The sequence below is a fragment of the Dendrobates tinctorius genome, unplaced genomic scaffold (genome assembly GCF_039654945.1).
Source record: "Dendrobates tinctorius isolate UK_male_01 unplaced genomic scaffold, ASM3965494v1 ptg000060l, whole genome shotgun sequence".
NCBI lineage: Eukaryota > Metazoa > Chordata > Amphibia > Anura > Dendrobatidae > Dendrobates > Dendrobates tinctorius.
This window is the reverse complement of record NW_027361728.1, coordinates 82,883,235-82,902,746: the sequence shown is the minus strand read 5'-3', so window position 1 is coordinate 82,902,746 and position 19,512 is coordinate 82,883,235. Positions and strand designations below refer to the sequence as shown.

General features: G+C 45.9%; 1 protein-coding gene across 1 annotated transcript in view; it reads right to left on the bottom strand.

Annotated features, from left to right (window-relative positions):
* The window catches only part of TRPC1 (transient receptor potential cation channel subfamily C member 1), a 147,672-nt gene that overhangs the window by 98,704 nt on the left and 29,456 nt on the right, over positions 1 to 19,512 (bottom strand). The gene's annotated exons all lie outside the window — the stretch shown is intronic.

Sequence of the window (19,512 nt, the reverse complement as noted above, 5' to 3'; positions counted from 1 at the left end):
AGCACGGACAGCAGGGCGGAGCAGGGACACGGAAGATAGGACCGGATTAGGACTGTGGGACTGGAGAATTGACAGCAGGATGGAACAGGGACACGGAAGACAGGACCGGAGTAGGACTGCGGGACTGGCGTACGGACAGCAGGACGGAGCAGGGACACAGAAAACAGGACCGGAGTAAGACTGTGGGAGACAAGTGAGAACAAGGTGAAACAGGGGGCCTAGTGTGCTATCAAACACGAAGATCAGGCGCCTCCATTAAAGGAGAGCGGCCTGATATGCCCCTGCCTGGTCTCCCATTGGTCCGGCGGTGCTTCCGGGTCAGGGCACCGCCAGAGCACAAGTGACAGGAAGGAGGCACGGCCGTGGCGTACGGCGCTTGCGCATAGCATGCAGAGATGCCGTCGGCGGCTGCCGGGCGGTGAGGGGCTGCAGCACGGGAGCGGAGGCAGGGTGAGTACACAGAGGTGGCATGACAGTACCCCCTCCCTTAAGCCGCCCTCCCCTGAGATTGGCAAAAAATCTCCTGAGAATGCGGGGAGCATTGATATTCTCCCGGGGTTCCCAGGACCTTTCCTCAGGACCAAAGCCCCTCCAGTCAATAAGGAAAAGGGTCCTACCTCTAACCTTTTTCATGGCGAGTATATCCTCCACCTCAAAGATATTATCGGTACCAACAGGCTGAGAAACGGGGTCAGGTACGGAGTGGAAGCAGTGCAGTACTACAGGTTTCAGGAGAGAGACATGGAAGGTGTTTGGGACTCGGAGCGAAGCAGGCAACCTCAGCGTGTAGGCGACTTCATTGACTCGTCCAAGAATCTCAAATGGGCCAATGTACCGCAGACCCGACTTGTAAGAGGGCAATTTCAGCCGGATAAACTTGGACGAGAGCCAGACTTTGTCCCCTGTTCGATACGGTGGAGGATCCAATCACTTCTTGTCGGCATAATTTTTCATCCGATCACCGGCCTTCTTGAGTGACATGTTGGTCTCGGCCCAGATCTTGGAAAATTCAGAGAACAAAGAATTGGCCGTGGGTACTTCGGAGGCAGGGGTTACAGGTAGGGGAACACCAGGATGTCTGCTAAATACAATGAAAAACGGAGACTTGGCCGAGGATTCGCCAGTATGGTTGTTGTAGGCGAACTCTGCCCAGGGAAGCAGGTCAACCCAGTCATTTTGGTGGGCGTTGAAAAAATGGCGTAGGTATCAAGTCAACGTCTGGTTGACACTCCACCTGCCCATTGGACTGCGAATGGTAAGCAGAGGAGAAGTTGAGGGAAACGTCCAATATGCTTACACAGTGCCCGCCAGAACTTGGAGGTGAACTGAACCCCCCGGTCAGACACAATACGTTGATGTAGTCCATGGAGTCTGAAGATCTGATGGATAAAAACTTTGGCTAACTCAGGAGCCCAGGGGAGACCGGACAGAGGGATGAAGTGGGCCATCTTGGAGAAGTGGTCCACCACCACCAGGATTACTGTACAACCGGAAGAACGGGGAAAATCGGTGATGAAATCCATGGTGATGTGTTCAAAGGGAACCGCAGGGACAGGCAAAGGGAGCAATAAGCCAGATGGAAGACATCGTGGCACTTTGTTCTTAACGCAGGAGGGACAAGAGGCCACGAAATCAAGCACATCTTGGTGAAGCGCAGGCCACCAGTAGTGACGTGTGATAAGAGCGACCATCTTCTTGGTTCTGGCATGACCGGCCAGTCAGGAGGAGTGACCCCATAGTAGAACCTTTCTCTTGAGATTCTCGGGCACAAGGGTCTTGCCTGGAGTTGGAGAAAGCCAATTCACTGGAGCCACAGTGATGATTTTAGTGGGCTCAATAATGTGCAAAGGTTCCTCCACTGTCTCGATTGGCTGGAAACCCTGGATAAGGCTTCGGCTTTCGTGTTCTTGTTGCCAGGGTGGAAAACAGAGCTCGAAATCAAATCGGGCAAAAAATAAGGACCACCTGGCCTGATAAGGATGGCCAAGTTTTTGTGGTCAGAGAAGATTACAAAGGGATGGACAGCCCCCTCCAGAAAATGACGCCATTCTTCCAGGACCAATTTTAAGGCCAACAGTTCACGGTCGCCGATTGAGTAGTTGCACTCGGATGGAGAGAAAGCCTTCGAAAAGAAGCCACAGGGTCGCAGTCGACCGGAGGCGGTTCTCTGGGACAGTACTGCCCCGGCACCTGTTGAGGAAGCATCCACCTCAAGCACAAAGGGTCAGTTTCTTTTGGGGCGGTGCAACACCGGGGCCATGGAGAAAGCCCGTTTTAGAGTCTGAAAGGCTTCTTCCGCCTCCGTGGTCCCAGAATTGGGAGTTGTCCCCTTTCGGGTGAGAGCGGAAATAGGCTTAGTTATTGTGGAAAAATGGGGAATAAATTGCCTGTAATAGTTGGCAAATCCGAGAAACCATTGTATAGCTCTTACCCCGATGGGACGAGGCCATTTGAGGATGACAGTCAGTTTCTCGGGATCCATCCTTAATCCAGAGTCGGAGATAATGTAGCCCAGAAACAACAGAGAGGTTTGCTCAAAGAGACATTTCTCTCTCTTAGCGTACAAGCGATTCTCCCAAAGACGCTGTAACACCAGGCGAACACTCTTTCTGTGGGATGACAGATCCGGTGAGAAGACAAGGATGTCATCTAAGTAAACTACCACACAGGAGTACAAGAGGTCCCAGAAGGTATCATTGACGAACTCTTGAAACACCGCAGGAGCATTGCAGAGACCAAAGGACATGACCAGGTACTCGTAATGGCCATCTCGAGTGTTGAAAGCAGTCTTCCACTCGTCACTTGCGCGGATACAGATCAGATTACAGGCTCCCCTAAAGTCTAACTTGGAGAAGACCCGGACTCCTCTGAGATGGTCAAACAACTCTGGAATAAGAGGAAGAGGATACCTGTTCTTGATGGTAATCTCATTCAAGCCCCTATAGTCAATGCATGGCCTCAGAGATCCGTCCTTCTTCTAGGACTGCGGGACTGGAGCACGGACAGCAGGACGGAGCAGGAACACGGAAGACAGGACTGGAGTAGGACTGCAGGACTGGAGCACGGACAGCAGGACGGAGCAGGAACACGGAAGATAGGACCGGAGTAGGACTGCAGGACTGGAGCACGGAGAGCAGGACAGAGCAGGGACATGGAAGACAGGACCGGAGTAGGACTGCGTGACTGGAGCACGGACAGCAGGACAGAGCAGGGACACGGAAGACAGGACCGGAACAGGACTGCGGGAGACAAGCGAGAACAAGGTGAAACAGGGGGCCATTGTGCTATCAAACACAAAGATCAGGCACCTCCATTAAAGGAGGGCGGCTTGATATGCCCCTGCCTGGTCTCCCATTGGTCCGGCGGTGCTTCCAGGTCAGGGTCCCGCCGGAGCACAAGAGACAGGAGGGAGGCGCGGCCTATGGTGCATGCGCATAGCATGCAGAGACGCGGTCGGCCGCGGACCTGTCAGAAGGGGCCACCGCGGCTGCCGAGCGGCGAAGGGCTGCGGTGCGGGAGCGGAGGCAGGATGAGTATACAATGGTGGCATGACAGCGGGGGTTCATTAGACTGAAGATCACTGCAGGTTGTAGGCTTGTCGGAAGAGGTGGGTGTTCAGGTTCCTCTTGAAAGTTTCTGTGGTAGGCAAAAGTCTGATGTAGTGGTGTAGAGAGTTCTAGAGTATGGGGGAAGCACGGGCGAAGTCTTGTATGCGCTTGTGGGAAGAAGAGATAAGAGAGGTGTGGAGAAGGAGATCTTGAGAGGATCGAAGGTTGCGTGTAGTTAAGTACCGGGAGACCATGTCACAGATGTATGGAGGAGTCAGGTTGTGGATGGCTTTGTATGTGATAGTTAGGGTTTTGAATTGGAGCCTCTGGACAATAGGAATCCAGTGAAGGGCTTGGCAGAGATGAGAGGCTGGGGAATAACGGGGAGACAGGTGGATTAGTCAGGCTGCAGAGTTTAGAATAGATTGGAGGGGTGCAAGAGTGCTGGAGGGGAGGCCAGATAGTAGGAGGTTGCAATAATCGAGGCGGAAGGTGATGAGAGCATGCACAAGCGTTTTTGCAGTTTCTTGGTCAAGGAATGTACGGATCCGGGAAATATTTTTGAGTTGGAGTCAGCAAGAGGAGGCAAGGGCTTGGATATGTGGCTTGAAAGAGAGGGCAGAGTCATGGATCACCCCGAGGCACCAAGCATGTGGGACTGGGGAAAGTGAGCAGCAATTGACATTGATGGTTAGGTCCGGTGGAGGGGTGGAGTGAGATGGGGGAAAGATGATGAATTCTGTTTTGTTCAGTTCAGTTTTAGAAAGCGAGCAGAAAAGAAAGATGAAATAGCAGATACATTGTGGTATTTTGTTCAGCAAGGAGGTGATGTCAGGCCCAGATAGGTAGATCTGCGTGTCATTGGCATAGAGATGATACTGCAAACTGTTGGATTCTATGAGCTGTCTCAGGCCGAAGGTGTAGATGGAGAAGAGTAGTACCATGTTTTTTTGTTATGTGTGACGCCTAGGAGAGGCGAGCTTCCTGGAGTGGACCCTCTGGGTCGTGGTACCGAACCTCCCCTAGGTGAGCTAACCAGGTGGACCCAACCCCTTTACAGGGATCGTTAGGGGCAGGCCCAGGGGATTCAGATACCTAGACAGATGGTACCAAGAGGGGCGGCTCGTAGAGATGCCGTGGGACAAAAACGGACGGAGACAGATCTGAGATGGTGCCGACGGGACAGCCGCAGGCAGGGATGCAAGGAGACTGGGACCAGGAAGGCTGAGCAGGCACTGAGGATCCGGGAGGAGGATAGTGACCTGGGAGGCTGAAGGGGATACTGGGAGGAGAACGGTAAGGCACCAGGAAACGGGACCAGGACCGAGGAGGGACAGTGGTCGCAGAGCTGGGTCCAGAGACCGTGGAACCACCAGAGTGGGACAGGTGCAAGGAACCCAAAGGCAGGGAAGACGAGACCTGGGACTGCGGAAGACACAAGCAGTGAAAGGGTTAACAACAATGACAGGCAGCTACGCACAGAGAGGGGCCTAAGAATAGGTACGCTATAGTACACGATAATCAGGCGCCTCCGCTAAGGGAGGGCGGCCTGATATAACTGGCAATAGAAGCCCATAGGCCCAGTGGGGCTTCCACTAAAGGGCTGGCAAGACGCACTGCCGCGGCCTAAGGCGCATGCATACAGGACGCATATGCGTCGCTGGCCGTGAGACCGATAGCGCGGGAGTGACACACCGCGACCCCGACCAGCAAGACGCCGAGGGGCCGGAGTGGGGAGGTGAGTATCAGGTAGTGGGGCGGCTGCGGCCATAACATTATGTAGCTGGCACGTGTGTCCAATGTGTGTCTGATATATAAGAGGCATGTGTTTACTACGTGTATTTGTTATGTAAGAGATACGTGTATGCTACATGTGTTTGCTATGTGAGTGGAACATGTGTACTACATGTATCTGATATGTAAGTGGCATGTGTTTACAATGTGTGTGTGTTATGTAAGTGATATGTGTGTACTACGTGTGTTTGTTATGTATGTGGCACGTGTATACTACGTGTGTCTAATATGTAAGTTGTGCGTATCTACTACTTGTGTCTGATATGCAAGAAGTAAGTGTGTACTATGTTTGTCTGATGTAAGTGGTAAGTGTGTACTATGTGTGTCTGATATGTAAGTGGTACGTGTATACTACGTTTGTCTGATGTGTAAGTAGTAAGTGTATACTATGTGTGTCTGATGTGAAAGTGGTACGTGTATACCATGTGTGTCTGATGTGTAAGTGGTACGTGTATTCTAGTGCCACGTGTGTACTATGTGTGCCTGATATGTAAGTGGAACCAGTGTACTATGTGTATCTGATGCGTAAGTGGTACCTGTGTACTACGTGTGTCTGATATGTAAGTGGCACAAGTGTACTAAGTGTGTCTGATATGTAAGTGGTACTTGTGTACTACAGTCATATGTAAAAGTTTGGGCACCCCTATTAATATTAACCTTTTTTCTTTATAACAATTTTGGTTTTTGCAACAGGTATTTCAGTTTCATATATCTAATAACTGATGGACTCAGTTATATTTCTGGATTCAAATGAGGTTTATTGTACTAACAGAAAATGTGCAATCTGCATTTAAACAAAATTTGACCGGTGCAAAAGTATGGGCACCCTTATCATTTTCTTGATTTGAACACTCCTAACTACTTTTTACTGACTTCCTGAAGCACTAAATTGGTTTTGCAACCTCATTGAGCTTTGAACTTCATAGCCAGATGTATCAAATCATGAGAAAAGGTATTTAAGGTGGCCACTTGCAAGTAGTTCTCCTATTTGATTCTCCTATGAAGAGTGGCATCATGGGCTCCTCAAAGCAACTCTCAAATGATCTGAAAACAAAGATTATTCAACATAGCTTTTCAGGGGAAGGATACAAAAAGTTGTCTCTGAGATTTAACCTGTCAGTTTCCACTGTGAGGAACATAGTAAGGAAATGGAAGAACACAGGTACAGTTCTTGTTAAGCCCAGAAGTGGCAGGCCAAGAAAAATATCAGAAAGGCAGAGAAGAAGAATGGTGAGAACAGTCAAGGACAATCCACAGACCACCTCCAAAGACCTGCAGCATCATCTTGCTGCAGATTGTGTCACTGTGCATCGGTCAACAATACAGCGCACTTTGCACAAGAAGAAGCTGTATGGGAGAGTGATGCGAAAGAAGCCGTTTCTGCAAGCACGCCACAAACAGAGTCGTCTGAGGTATGCAAAAGCACATTTGGACAATCCAGTTACATTTTGGAAGAAGGTCCTGTGAACTGATGAAACAAAGATTGAGTTGTTTGGTCATACAAAAAGGCGTTATGCATGCGCTGTATTGTTGACCGATGCACAGTGACACCATCTGCAGCAAGATGATGCTGCAGGTCTTTGGAGGTGGTCTGTGGATTGTCCTTGACTGTTCTCACCATTCTTCTTCTCTGCCTTTCTGATATTTTTCTTGGCCTGCCACTTCTGGGCTTAACAAGAACTGTACCTGTGTTCTTCCATTTCCTTACTATGTTCCTCACAGTGGAAACTGACTGGTTAAATCTCTGAGACAACTTTTTGTATCCTTCCCCTGAAAAGCTATGTTGAATAATCTTTGTTTTCAGATCATTTGAGAGTTGTTTTGAGGAGCCCATGATGCCACTCTTCATAGGAGAATCAAATAGGAGAACTACTTGCAAGTGGCCACCTTAAATACCTTTTCTCATGATTTGATACACCTGGCTATGAAGTTCAAAGCTCAATGAGGTTACAAAACCAATTTAGTGCTTCAGGAAGTCAGTAAAAAGTAGTTAGGAGTGTTCAAATCAAGAAAATGATAAGGGTGCCCATACTTTTGCACCGGTCAAATTTTGTTTAAATGCAGATTGCACATTTTCTGTTAGTACAATAAACCTCATTTGAATCCAGAAATATAACTGAGTCCATCAGTTATTAGATATATGAAACTGAAATACCTGTTGCAAAAACCAAAATTGTTATAAAGAAAAAAGGTTAATATTAATAGGGGTGCCCAAACTTTTACATATGACTGTATGTGTGTTTGTTATGAGAGTGGTACCTGTGTACTACATGTATCTGATATCTAGGTGGTACCTGTGTAATACGTGTGTCTGATATGTAAGTGGTACTTGTGTACTATGTGTGTTTGTGATGAAAGTGGTACCTGTGTACAGTACTACATGTATCTGATATGTAGGTGGTACCTGTGTACTATGTGTGTCTGTTATGTAAGTGGTACCTGTGTACTAAATGTGTCTGATATGTAAGTGTTACCTGTGTAATACGTGTGTCTGATATGTAAGTGGTACTTGTGTACTATGTGTGTTTGTTATGAAAGTGGTACCTGTGTACAGTACTACATGTATCTGATATGTAGGTGGGACCTGTGTACTATGTGTGTCTGTTATGTAAGTGGTACCTGTGTACTAAATGTGTCTGATATGTAAGTGGTACCTGTATACTACGTGTGTCCGATATGTAAGTGGTACCTGTGTACTACGTTTGTCCGAAATGTAAGTGTTACCTGTGTAGTACGTGTGTCTGATATGTAAGTGGCAAATGTGTACTACCTGTTTCTGATATGTAAATGGTGCATATGTACTAGGTGTGTCTGATGTGTAAGTGGTATATGTGGACTATGTGTGCATGATGTGCAAGTGTTACGTATGAACTATGTGCGTCTGATGTGTAAATGGTACAATATCACCTGACTCATCATGACACAACAATACCACCTGACCTGCCATGACACAACAATATCACTTGACGCACAAAGGCTCAACAAATGTAACATGGCAAGATGGTGTTAGATGACCTGTATCTGTCTTATATGGAGTGACCCCACAGTCAATAGCAACCACGGTGGTCGAAGTGGTCAGGCAGGAAAGCCCGACGCCCTCTGCCACATCATTGACGTTAATGTAATGTAGGGAACAAACAAAAAGGAGATTGAAATCAATGTACTAAAAACATATCAATGTTTCTGAAAGACACAATTGTTTAGGGGTGCAAAAAAATAAATGAACCCCCGACATGTGGAACAAAATATACATTTACTATGAGCATAGCCACAGGACAAGCTGATTTTTCTGCTTGGTCACTACCATAGTATCAGAAAAAGTTTCACTATTTGAAGACGAAAGGCACAGAGATTAGATAATTTTCTGTGAGATTTGTGAGCCGCACAACTTTTAGAACACAGATCCTTGTAAACATGTTAGTCTTGCTCCAAGCCTGGCCGCAGTTCAGCAAACAGATGAGATCATGTATTAAAAGTTAGGATGATGGAGGAAAGTGATGTGGTATTTGGCAGAGCACAGTGGTGACTGTGTAGGTGGCTGACCTAATGTAGTCATTTATTGGATCTAAATGGTCAAGAAAGCCATATAATTATAAAATCTGGCTACTCAGACCAGGGACTGCCAGAAAACACCATCAAAACCTGGAGTTTCTTATGAAGACCGCCTACATTGATCAACTACTCAGTGTATGAATTATGGTTTAAATAGCAAGACATGATATTTAAAGGGGTTTGCCCACATTAGACATTTATGGAATAACTACAGAAGCATTACTGTTCCTGGAAGCCATATTAGTCAGCACAGGCCACATACAGTTGAAACTAAGAAAAGTCTCATTCTATCTCCATTTTAAGGTATGGGAGTAATAGAGCAGAAACAACAACCCTTACATTTGAATGTGTCTACTATTGATTTCCATTATTAAAAGGATTATGTAAGTGTATGTATTTTGTGGATATGAAAATCCAGTAAGCTTATACTTTCCAAAACCCTAAAAAAAGGTATCCAGTTATTAAAGTGCAAAAAATAAAAAGAGGGGGAGCGCACTAAGGCGGTAAATGAGGGACACCAGCGTGTTTAACAAAGGTAATCCACTCACCTGATGTGTTTGTGAAGGGTCACAACCACCTAAGGAAGTTTTGGCCGCTGCAGATCCCGGGATGCAGATAAAACAGTAGAGAAGAGAAAAGCCGGGGTACGTCCGCGCTAGACCACAAGGAACCAACGGTTGGTTCCATGTGGTCTAGCGCGGACGTACCCCGGCTTTTCTCTTCTCTACAGTTATTAAAGTAGCATTCTAGCGTTTTCTTTATTTCACTATCTGTGTGTTATCAGTGGGGGAAATAATGATTTGATCTCATGCTGATTTTGTAAGTTTGCCCACTGACATAGACATTAAGGCCTCTATCACACATCCGGTTTTCAGCATCAGGCGCGATGCGGCGAAAAGTGTAAAAACCGGATCCGGCGCCGGTTGCCACCGGATCCGGTTTTTCCCCCATTCAGTTTCATTATTGCCGCATCGCGCCGGATACCTATGCGGCGTATCCGGTTTTTGCCTGATCCGGCAAAAACAGCCTGTCCGGCGTCTGGAAAAAACGCTCCATGTAACGTTTTTTTGCAGCGCCGGACCGGCTTTTTCCACAGCGCATGCCCGGACTCTGTGAATGTTAACCCCACAAGTGCCCGGCGAGAGAGAGAGAGATCTCTCTCTGTCACCCGGACACTTGTGAGAGATCTCTCTCGCCGGGCACTTGTGGTGTTAACCCCCCATGTCTCTCTCTCTCCACCCCCCTCCCCTCCCCTCTCCTCCCCTCACCTCCCTTTCAGCAGCTGTCTCATTGGCTGCCTCTGTCCACCTCGTCCTGCGGCTCCTTTAATAATGTCCGAGCCGTATCGTCTCGCCGCACACACATCCGGTGTCACGGCTGCAGGCCGGATCTGGCGGCCCGGCTTTTCGCCGCACGCCGCCGGACCCCACACACCGGATGTGTGAAAGTAGCCTTACAGTCTATAATTTTAAGAATATGTTAATTTTAACATTGAGAGATGGAATATCAAAAATAAAATCCAGAAATTCACATTGTATACATTATATAAATTTATCTGTATTTTGCAGTGAGAAATAAGTATTTGATCCCCTACGAACCATTAAGAGTTCTGGCTCTTACAGACCAGTTAGACACTCATAATCAACTCGTTACCTGCATTAAAGACATCTGTCTCAGGCCGGTTTCACATTAGCGCTTTTTAAGCGCACGCACGGCCGGGGGTAGCTCCGCCCCCCGAGCCGGCTCTCTGCCCGGCGTGCCCGCCCCTTGCTTGTAGCGCCGCCTACTAGCGGACAGCGGCGCCTGCGATCGGCGCACCCTATCTTTAGCATAGGGTGCGCAGATCGTGCGCAGGCCGTGCGCTAGTTGCGCTTTGACCTGCGCTGCGCACTTTTGACGGTGCGCCGTGCGCGCCAAAATCAAACTTTTCGGATTTTGGCGCGCACGGCGCACCGTCAAAAGTGCGCAGCGCAGGTCAAAGAGCAACTAGCGCACGGCCTGCGCACGATCTGCGCACCCTATGCTAAAGATAGGGTGCGCCGATCGCAGGCGCCACTGTCCGCTAGTAGGCGGCGCTACAAGCAAGGGGCGGGCACGCCGGGCAGAGAGCCGGCTCGGGGGCGGAGCTACCCCCGGCCGTGCGTGCGCTTAAAAAGCGCTAATGTGAAACCGGCCTTACATAGTCACCTTTATAAAAGACTCCTGTCCACAGACTCAATTAATCAGTCAGACTCTAACCTCTACAACATGGGCAAGACCAAAGAGCTTTATAAGGATGTCAGGGACAAGATCATAGACCTGAACAAAGCTGGAATGGGCTACAAAACCATATGTAAGACACGGGGTGAGAAGGAGACAACTGTTGGTGCAATAGTAAGAAAATGGAAGAGATACAAAATGACTGTCAATCAACATCGATCTGAGGCACCATGCAAAATCTCACATCGAGGGGTATCCTTGATCATAAGGAAGGTGAGAGATCAGCCTAAAACTACACGGGGGAACTTGTTAATGATCTCAAGGCAGCTGGGACCACAATCACCAAGAAAACCATTGGTAACACATTACGCCATAAAGGTTTGAAATCCTGCAGTGCCCGCAAGGTCCCCCTGCTGAAGAAGGCACATGTGCAGGCCCGTCTGAAGTTTGCTAATGAACACCTGGATGATTCTGTGAGTGATTGGGAGTAGGTGCTGTGGACAGATGAGACAAAAATTGATCTCTTTGGCATTAACTCAACTCACCGTGTTTGGAGGAAGAGAAATGCTGCCTTTGACCCAAAGAACACCATTCCATCGTCAAGCATGGAGGTGGAAACATTATGTTTTGAGGGTGTTTCTCTCCTAAGAGCACAGGACTACTTCACAGCATCAATGGGAGAATGGATGGAGCCATGTACCATAAATCCTGAGTGACAACCTCCTTCCCTCTGCCAGGACATTAAAAATGGGTCGTGGCTGGGTCTTCCAGCAAGACAATTATCCAAAGCATATAGCCAAAACATATAGCCAAGGCAAGAAAGGAGTGGCTCAAAAAGAAGCATATTAAGGTCATGGAGACCTTAATCCCATAGAAAACTTAAAATCTCAAAATCAAAATCTTAATGATTTAGAGATGATTTGCAAAGAGGAGTGGACCAAAATTCCTCCTGAAATGTGCACAAACCTCATCATCAACTACAAAAAACGTCTGACTGCTGTGCTTGCCAACAAGGGTTTTGCCACCAAGTATTAAGTCTTGTTAGCCAGAGGGATCAAATACTTATTTCTCAATGCATAATGCAAATAAATTTATATAATTTACACAATGTGATTTTCTGGATTTTATTTTTGCTATTCTATCTCTCAATGTCAAAATTAACCTACCCTTAAAATTATAGGCTGTTCATGTCTTTGTCAAAGGGCAAACTTGCAAAATCAGCAAGGGATCAAATCCTTTTTTCGCCCACTGTATGTTCAGTATGTGGAGTAAAATATGTAAAGAGAACCTGATGGCAAAATTTAGCAATATAAAGTAAAGATAATTCAGCTGCTAAACTGATTAAATTGATATCTTTGGTGATTCAATCCGATCTGGGGTTCTTATTTAATCTGGATTTGAAGTTTTTGTCTAACGATATTTCAGTGCACAGGGACTAAATCCTGCTGACAGGTTCTCTTTAATGATCACCATCTTCTGCCGTTTCAAGTGTTGCTCCGGTCCTCTCCTGCGTCATGTGACTGCAGCCCCTTCATGCCGACTCACACTGAAGACTGTTAGTTCCTTTCTTCGTGTAAGTTTGAATGTCTCGTTCTGTTTGTCTCATAGACTTACATTGAGAAAGTGACTTCCAGCCCACGCAGATGTCACCTTGTGAGCCGGCTGGTCACAGCCGCGATCACATAATCCAGAATAGGACTGGAGCAGGGCTGGAAATGGCAGAAGAAAGAAACCAATAAGTATTTTAATACACCCAACATACAATGTGTGCAGAATTATTAGGCTAGTGAGTATTTTGACTATATTGTCATTTTTATGAAATGCCAAGCTGTATGAATTTGAATGCTCAATGGATGAAGGTTATCGGGTGATGTGTATTTGTGTAATGAGGGATAGTGAAGCCTAAGAATACAACACTTTTTATTAAGGAGTACAGAAGTATTAGGAAGCTTGCTTTCTTCAGGCAAAATTGGCCAAATAGAAGATTTAACTGATTCCAAAAAGACACAAATTGTTAAAATTCTTGCAGAGGGTTGCGGCACTCTTGAAATTGTTACGATATTGGGGTGTGATCATAGAACCACCAAGAATTTTGTTGCAAATAGTGAAATACCTGTCTACCTGTAGACTGTGAGCCCTCGCGGGCAGGGTCCTCTCTCCTTCTGTACTTGTGGGTCCCTTGTCTTGCACATGCTTATCGTACTTGTCTATATTTCCCTTTTTCACATGTAAAGCGCCATGGAAAAAATGGCGCTATATAAATGAATAATAATAATAATTAAAATAATAATAATAAATAGGGTCACAAAAATGAGTTGAGAAAAAAGATGCACAAAGAATCAAGTGTGAAGCAACCAGCAACCCATCATCCTCCAGTGATGTCATATCGACCTTCTGTGAACAAGACACAGAAGTTGAAGTGACAAGACTGGGCCAAGAAATATCATAAGACAGATTTTTCAAAGGTTTTCTGGACTGATGATATGAGAGTGACTCTAAGGCCGGGATCACACACAGCGAGATACGGCCGAGTCTCGCAGGTTAAAACCAAGCTCTGGCGCCGGCACTCTGGAGCGGAGCGTGCAGCCGCACAGCAATACATGAAGCTGCACGCTCCGCTCCAGAGTGCCGGTGCCAGAGCTTGGTTTTAACCTGCGAGACTCGGCTGTATCTCGCTGTAGTGTGATTCAGGCCTTAAAGCGAATCTGCCACCCCTTTTTTCGAATATGAGCTGCCGGCACAGACATCAGGAGCTTACGTACAGCATTCTGTAATGCTGTAGATAAGCCCCCGATATAACCTGACAGATAAGAAAAAAGAGTTAGATTATACTCACCGGGGGGGGGCGGTCCGGTCCAATGGGTGTCGCGGTCCGGCGCCTCCCATCTTCATATGATGCCGTCCTCTTCTTTCCTGCCTGTCATGGCTCCGGCGCAGGTGCACTGCTCTGCCCTATTGAGGGCAGAGCAGAATACTGCGCAGGTGCTGGACCTTTCCAGGACCTGCAGTGAGCAGGCGCCGGACCTTTCAGGGCAGAGCAGTGTGCAGGAGCCACAACAGGAAGGAAAGAGGATGGCATCGTATGAAGATGAGAGGCACCGGACCGTGACACCCATCGGACTGGACCCCCCCACCGGTGAGTATAATCTAACTCTTTTTTCTTATCTTTCAGGTTACATCGGGGGCTTATCTACAGCATTACAGAATGCTGTAGATAAGCCCCTGATGTCGGTGCCGGCAGCTCATAATCGAAAAAAGGGGTGACACATTCCCTTTAATGGACCAGATTAATGGGCTGGATCAGTAACAGACACAGACCTCCACTTTGACTCAGATACCAGCAAGGTGGAGGTGGGGTGCTGCAATGGGCTGGTATTATTAAATATGAGCTCAAATCTACTGCCAGTTTTTAGAAGATGCTTTGTTCAAGCAGTATTCAGAGAAAAAGTCTGCATGTTGCGCTCTCGTGCGGTCGGCGGGCACATCAAAACGACGCACGTGGACGCATCTGCATACAAAGCTTGTCCCTACATACCCAATGTTAAAGATGGTTATGCAGAATGCATGTGCATCTATGCGGATCTGAAGGGAAGTAGTATGCAGCCCTACACAGAGCACCCAAACGCAAGTGGGAACCCGGCCTTAAAGATGAAAGAATAACAACATGGCCCCTTCCTCACCTAACCTAAACTCTATTGGGAACTTGTGGTCCCTTTTTAAAAAGGGAGATTTACAGTGAAGGAAAACAGTACAACTCTCTGAACAGTGCATGGAAGGCTGCCATTGGGGCAGCCCAAAAAGTTGATCATCATCAGGTTAAAGGGAATCTGTCAGCAGGTTTTTTTGCTATATAATCTGAGGTCAGCATGAGGTAGGCGTTAAGGGGTTAAAACAATGAACTCAACGATGAAGCGTCAATCATCCGGTGATTCATTACTCTGACTACAGCAACTACAGCAGCATATGAGCCCTAGTCTGACTCCGCCCACCCGTGTGATAAGCAGCTCACTGTGTATAGAGGTCTGCTGCATTGCTAAATCTAAAAACTCTGTGTGAGAACGGCTGCACCCAGTAAACTAAATGATATATCGTTGGATTCAGGGTCCCTTTGCATACATTATGACAGATTCCCTTTAAGAAACTGACAGACTTTATGGCTGGAGGGCCTATGACTGTTAGTAAAAATAAGGGTGGCTATGTTCATCACGGATATTTGTTTTAAACAGTCAGAAATGTATTTTTATACATTTTCAGCTGATTGGTTATTTTTCTCACTTTAGCCCCTTTCCGACATTGAACATATGATCACTGCTCCCACGATGTCATCATGAGGATCCGATCATTGCCATGGCAACCCAAGGTCAAATGATGATCTCTGGGTTTGCCAGCTACGGTGGCCTGTTTAGGCCATGCCAGCAGCATATTGAATGACATTAAAAAAACAAAAAACAAAATACAATTCCTGAATTGCTGGTTTTTGTTCATTCTGACTGCGAAAAATGGAATAGAAAGCAATCCAAAAATGTTATATGCCCAAAAATAGCACCAATAAAAATAATAAACTTGGTACCAATAAAAACATCAACTTGTGTTGCAAAAAAAGACCACACAATGCAAGAATTTTGACTTGGAAAAAAAAAAATAGCGTCTTTAGCGTGTGATAGCAGCCAAACAAGAAAAAACAGTATAAATCTGGTATCACTGTAATCGTGCCGCTTTATCATTTACACCAAACAAGTAGCGGCGTAAAAAAAATTATCTATGTATATCTCTAAAATACGTGATTCAGATGGAACTCACAGCAGTGGATTCCCTATAATGAAGCAGATGGACAGTGAATGTCGTCTGGCCTATGATCCGGTGGTTTCTGTCTTTTTAAGCGTGCTTAAAAGTGTAATCTGCTGCAGTTTTGTGCACCTCTGAAAAGATACTGCGGAACAGAGGCTGGACAGAGTTCAGCGTAACTCTGCTGCCTCATTATAGTGAATGGATACCTCGGGGGTTTCATCTGAATCAGATGATTTAGATGGAAACATCCATATAATTGCTCAGCACAGAGAGCAGTATAAATGTGATCAAAGATGATATGCAAAATGTTACCAGTTAAAGCCTCAAATCAATCCACAAAAAAGTAAGCCAGAACTTAGGTCCGTATACTGTCAATGGAAATATAGTGGGCTTCCACGTTACTGGTAGTATAATGGCTCCTAGCGCCCAAATGAAATCCAGTGGATACTGCGCTCCTAAATCCATATGCTCTCCTCCCTTCTGAGCCCCAGAGTGCCTAAACCACATTTGGCATATACATGTTTGGAATTTCTGGAGCAATGAGAGCCTGTTTAATTTTCGAGTGCATGTCCCCAGAAGCACAAACTGGGCATAATGTATGGGCACTACAATTTTAGGTCACTACAATGGCAAATTAACAATTTTCAGTGGGCAACATCCAATGCTTCTTGTTTCTGGAAAACACCTGTGGAATCAAAATTGTTACTAGACCTGTAAATACATTCCCAGAGGGGTGTAATTTTGAAAATGGGGTCACATAAGGATTCTGCTCCTCTGGCACTTAGGGGCTTTGAATATGGAGTCTGCAAACTATTCTACAAAAATTTGTTCTACAAGAGTCAAATAGCACTCCCTCACTCCCAAGTCTCGCCGTGTTGCTCAGCAGTACTGTGCTGTCAATATGATCCCTGTGCCCGTAAATGAATTCACTGAGAGGTGTAGTTTGTAAAATGGTGTAACTTATGGGAAGACTATGCTGATGTGGCACATCAGAGGTCTGCCAATGTGGCATGCCACTCTCAATCCATTCCAGCAAAACCTAAACTCTAATATGGTGCTTCTTCCCTTCTGATCTTTGCACTGAATCACAAAAGTAGTTTTGAACCACATATGAGGTATTGGGGTACTCGGGAGAAATTGCATAACAAAGTAAACTGTTCATTTTTTCCTATTGTCCCAAAATTGGGGCCAAAGCTAAATTTTAGTGGAAAAAATGGGAATTTTCCATTTGCTCAGCCCAATGTTATACAATTCGCCTAAAGGTTAAAAATGCTTACTACACCCCTAGATAAATTACTTGAAATGTGTAGTTTCCAAAATGGTGTTACTTGTGGGGGTTTCTGCTATTTTGGAATGTCAGAGGCTTTTCAAACACAACATGGCATCAGCTATCTATTTCACTCAGAATTCAATTGGTTCTTCTTCCCTACCTTGGCCTGCCATGTGCCCAAACAGTAGTTATTCACCACATATGGCGTATTACTGTACTCAGGAGAAATAGCACAACAAATTGTATGGTCCATTTTCACCTGTTACCCTTGTGAAAATAAAAAAATTGAGGCTAAAGCCTAATTTTTGCAGGAAAAAAGTATTTTTTCATTTTAACGTTATAAAACTCTGTGAAGCACCTGTTGGTTTAAGATGCTCACCACACTTCTAGATACGTTACATAAGGGGTGTAGTTTCCAAAATAAGGTGACTTGTGGGGAGTTTCCACTGTTTAGGTACATCAGGTGCTGTGGAAATTGGACATGGTGTCCGCTATCTATTCCAGCGAATTTTGTGCTCCAAAAGTCAAATGGTGCTACTTCCCTTCCGAGCCCAGCTGTGCACCCAAACAGTAGTTTTCCCCCCATATATGGGGTATAGGTTTATTTGGGAGAAATTGCACAAATGTCAGAGACACCGCACTGCACTTGCTCATAGAGCCAGTGCACGTGTCCTGAGTACAGAAGCAGTGCTAAGAGTTACCTGGGGAGCAGGGCAGCAGAGGTGACCAGGCGTGCTTAAGGCTAATAGTGTCAGGATCCAGTCAGTGCTGGAAAGTAAAGATGCATAGGACCTGCGGACACTGAAACTGAATAGTCTGCACGGGACCTATGGTCATGTGACTGCAAGGGGGGGGGGCTTAGCGTCCTGTATTCAGATAGGACAGGACACCATACAAACAACTCAGAGTCAGGCAAAACAGAGGTCACAGCAGTACGGGCAAACGAGGTACAGAGGGACAAACAGACGGGTAGTCAGACAGAGCCAAAGGTCATACACAAGAGGGCGACGTGGTACCAAGGGGACGAGCAGAGAGGAGTCGGGTCACAAGCAGAGAGTCATACACGAGAGGTAGCGCAGTACAAGAGGGTCAGGCAGAACTCGTAACAGGGACAGAACCAGATCACAACCGAACAAGCAAGCAAGATATCAGGCACAAGGCACACGTATACAAGAGGTCACTTAACTCAGCCGAGGGCAGGAGTATAACTGACACCGGACCCAGGTCCAGTGAGCACTAAATAGCCTCCTGCTGCCAGAGAGAGGCAGCACAATTAACCCATAGTCTAACCAGGACGGGTCAAAGCGAAATCCCGTCCTGGATCATGACAACAACAAATTTTATGGTCCATTTTATCCTTTTACCCCTGTGAGAACAAAAAATGTGGGGCTAAAGCAACATTTTTGTGGGAAAAAGCAAAATTTTAGAGTTTTCCCTCCACATTGCTTTAATTCCTGTGAAGCACCTAATGGGTTAATAAACTTCTTGAATGTGGTTTTGAGCACTGTCAGGGGTGCAGTTTTTAAAATGATGTTACGTTTGCGAATTTTCTGTCACATAGGCCACTCAAAGTCACTTTAAAGGTGATGATTTTTTTAAAAAAAATTTTAATGGAAAAATGAAAAATTGCTGATTAACTTTTAACCCTTCTTAACTTCTAACAAAACTTTTTTTTTTTAAATGATAGTGGTATAAAGTAGATATGTGCTAAATGTTAGTTACTATATATTTGAGTGGTATACCTATTTGCTTTAAGGGCATAAAATTCAAAGTTTTAAAATTGTAACATTTTCACATTTTTGGTAAAAAATGTTATATTTTCACAAATAAATGCAAATCATGTCACCCAAAATTTGGCACTATCATGAAGTACAACATGACACATAAAAACAATTTCAGAATCACTGGGATATATTGAGGTGTTCCAGAGTTCACTGGTCAGAATTATAAAATTTGGCCCTGTCAGAAAGGTGAAAACAGGCTCAGGGCTGAAGGGGTTAATAAATGAAAATAACCAACTGAGATGGGAAAATGTATGTTTTTCAAGTACTTGCATAATAATTCTGCACACAGAGATATTCTCCTAAGGCCGGGGTCACACTTTCGAGTGTGATGCGAGAAACCCGTGCGAGTCTCTCCCATCAATATCGGGCACTGCCGCTGGTACTCGGACTGGAGTGTGCGGCTGCATGTATTTCTATGCAGCCGCACACTCCGGTCCCGAGTGCCGATGGCAGTGCCAGGTATTGATGTGAGAAACGCGTGCGAGTTTCTCACATCACACTCGCAAGTGTGACCCCAGCCTAAGACAAAACCTCACTTTTACTTTCTTAAATATTCATGCTTTAGGTTTATTCACCC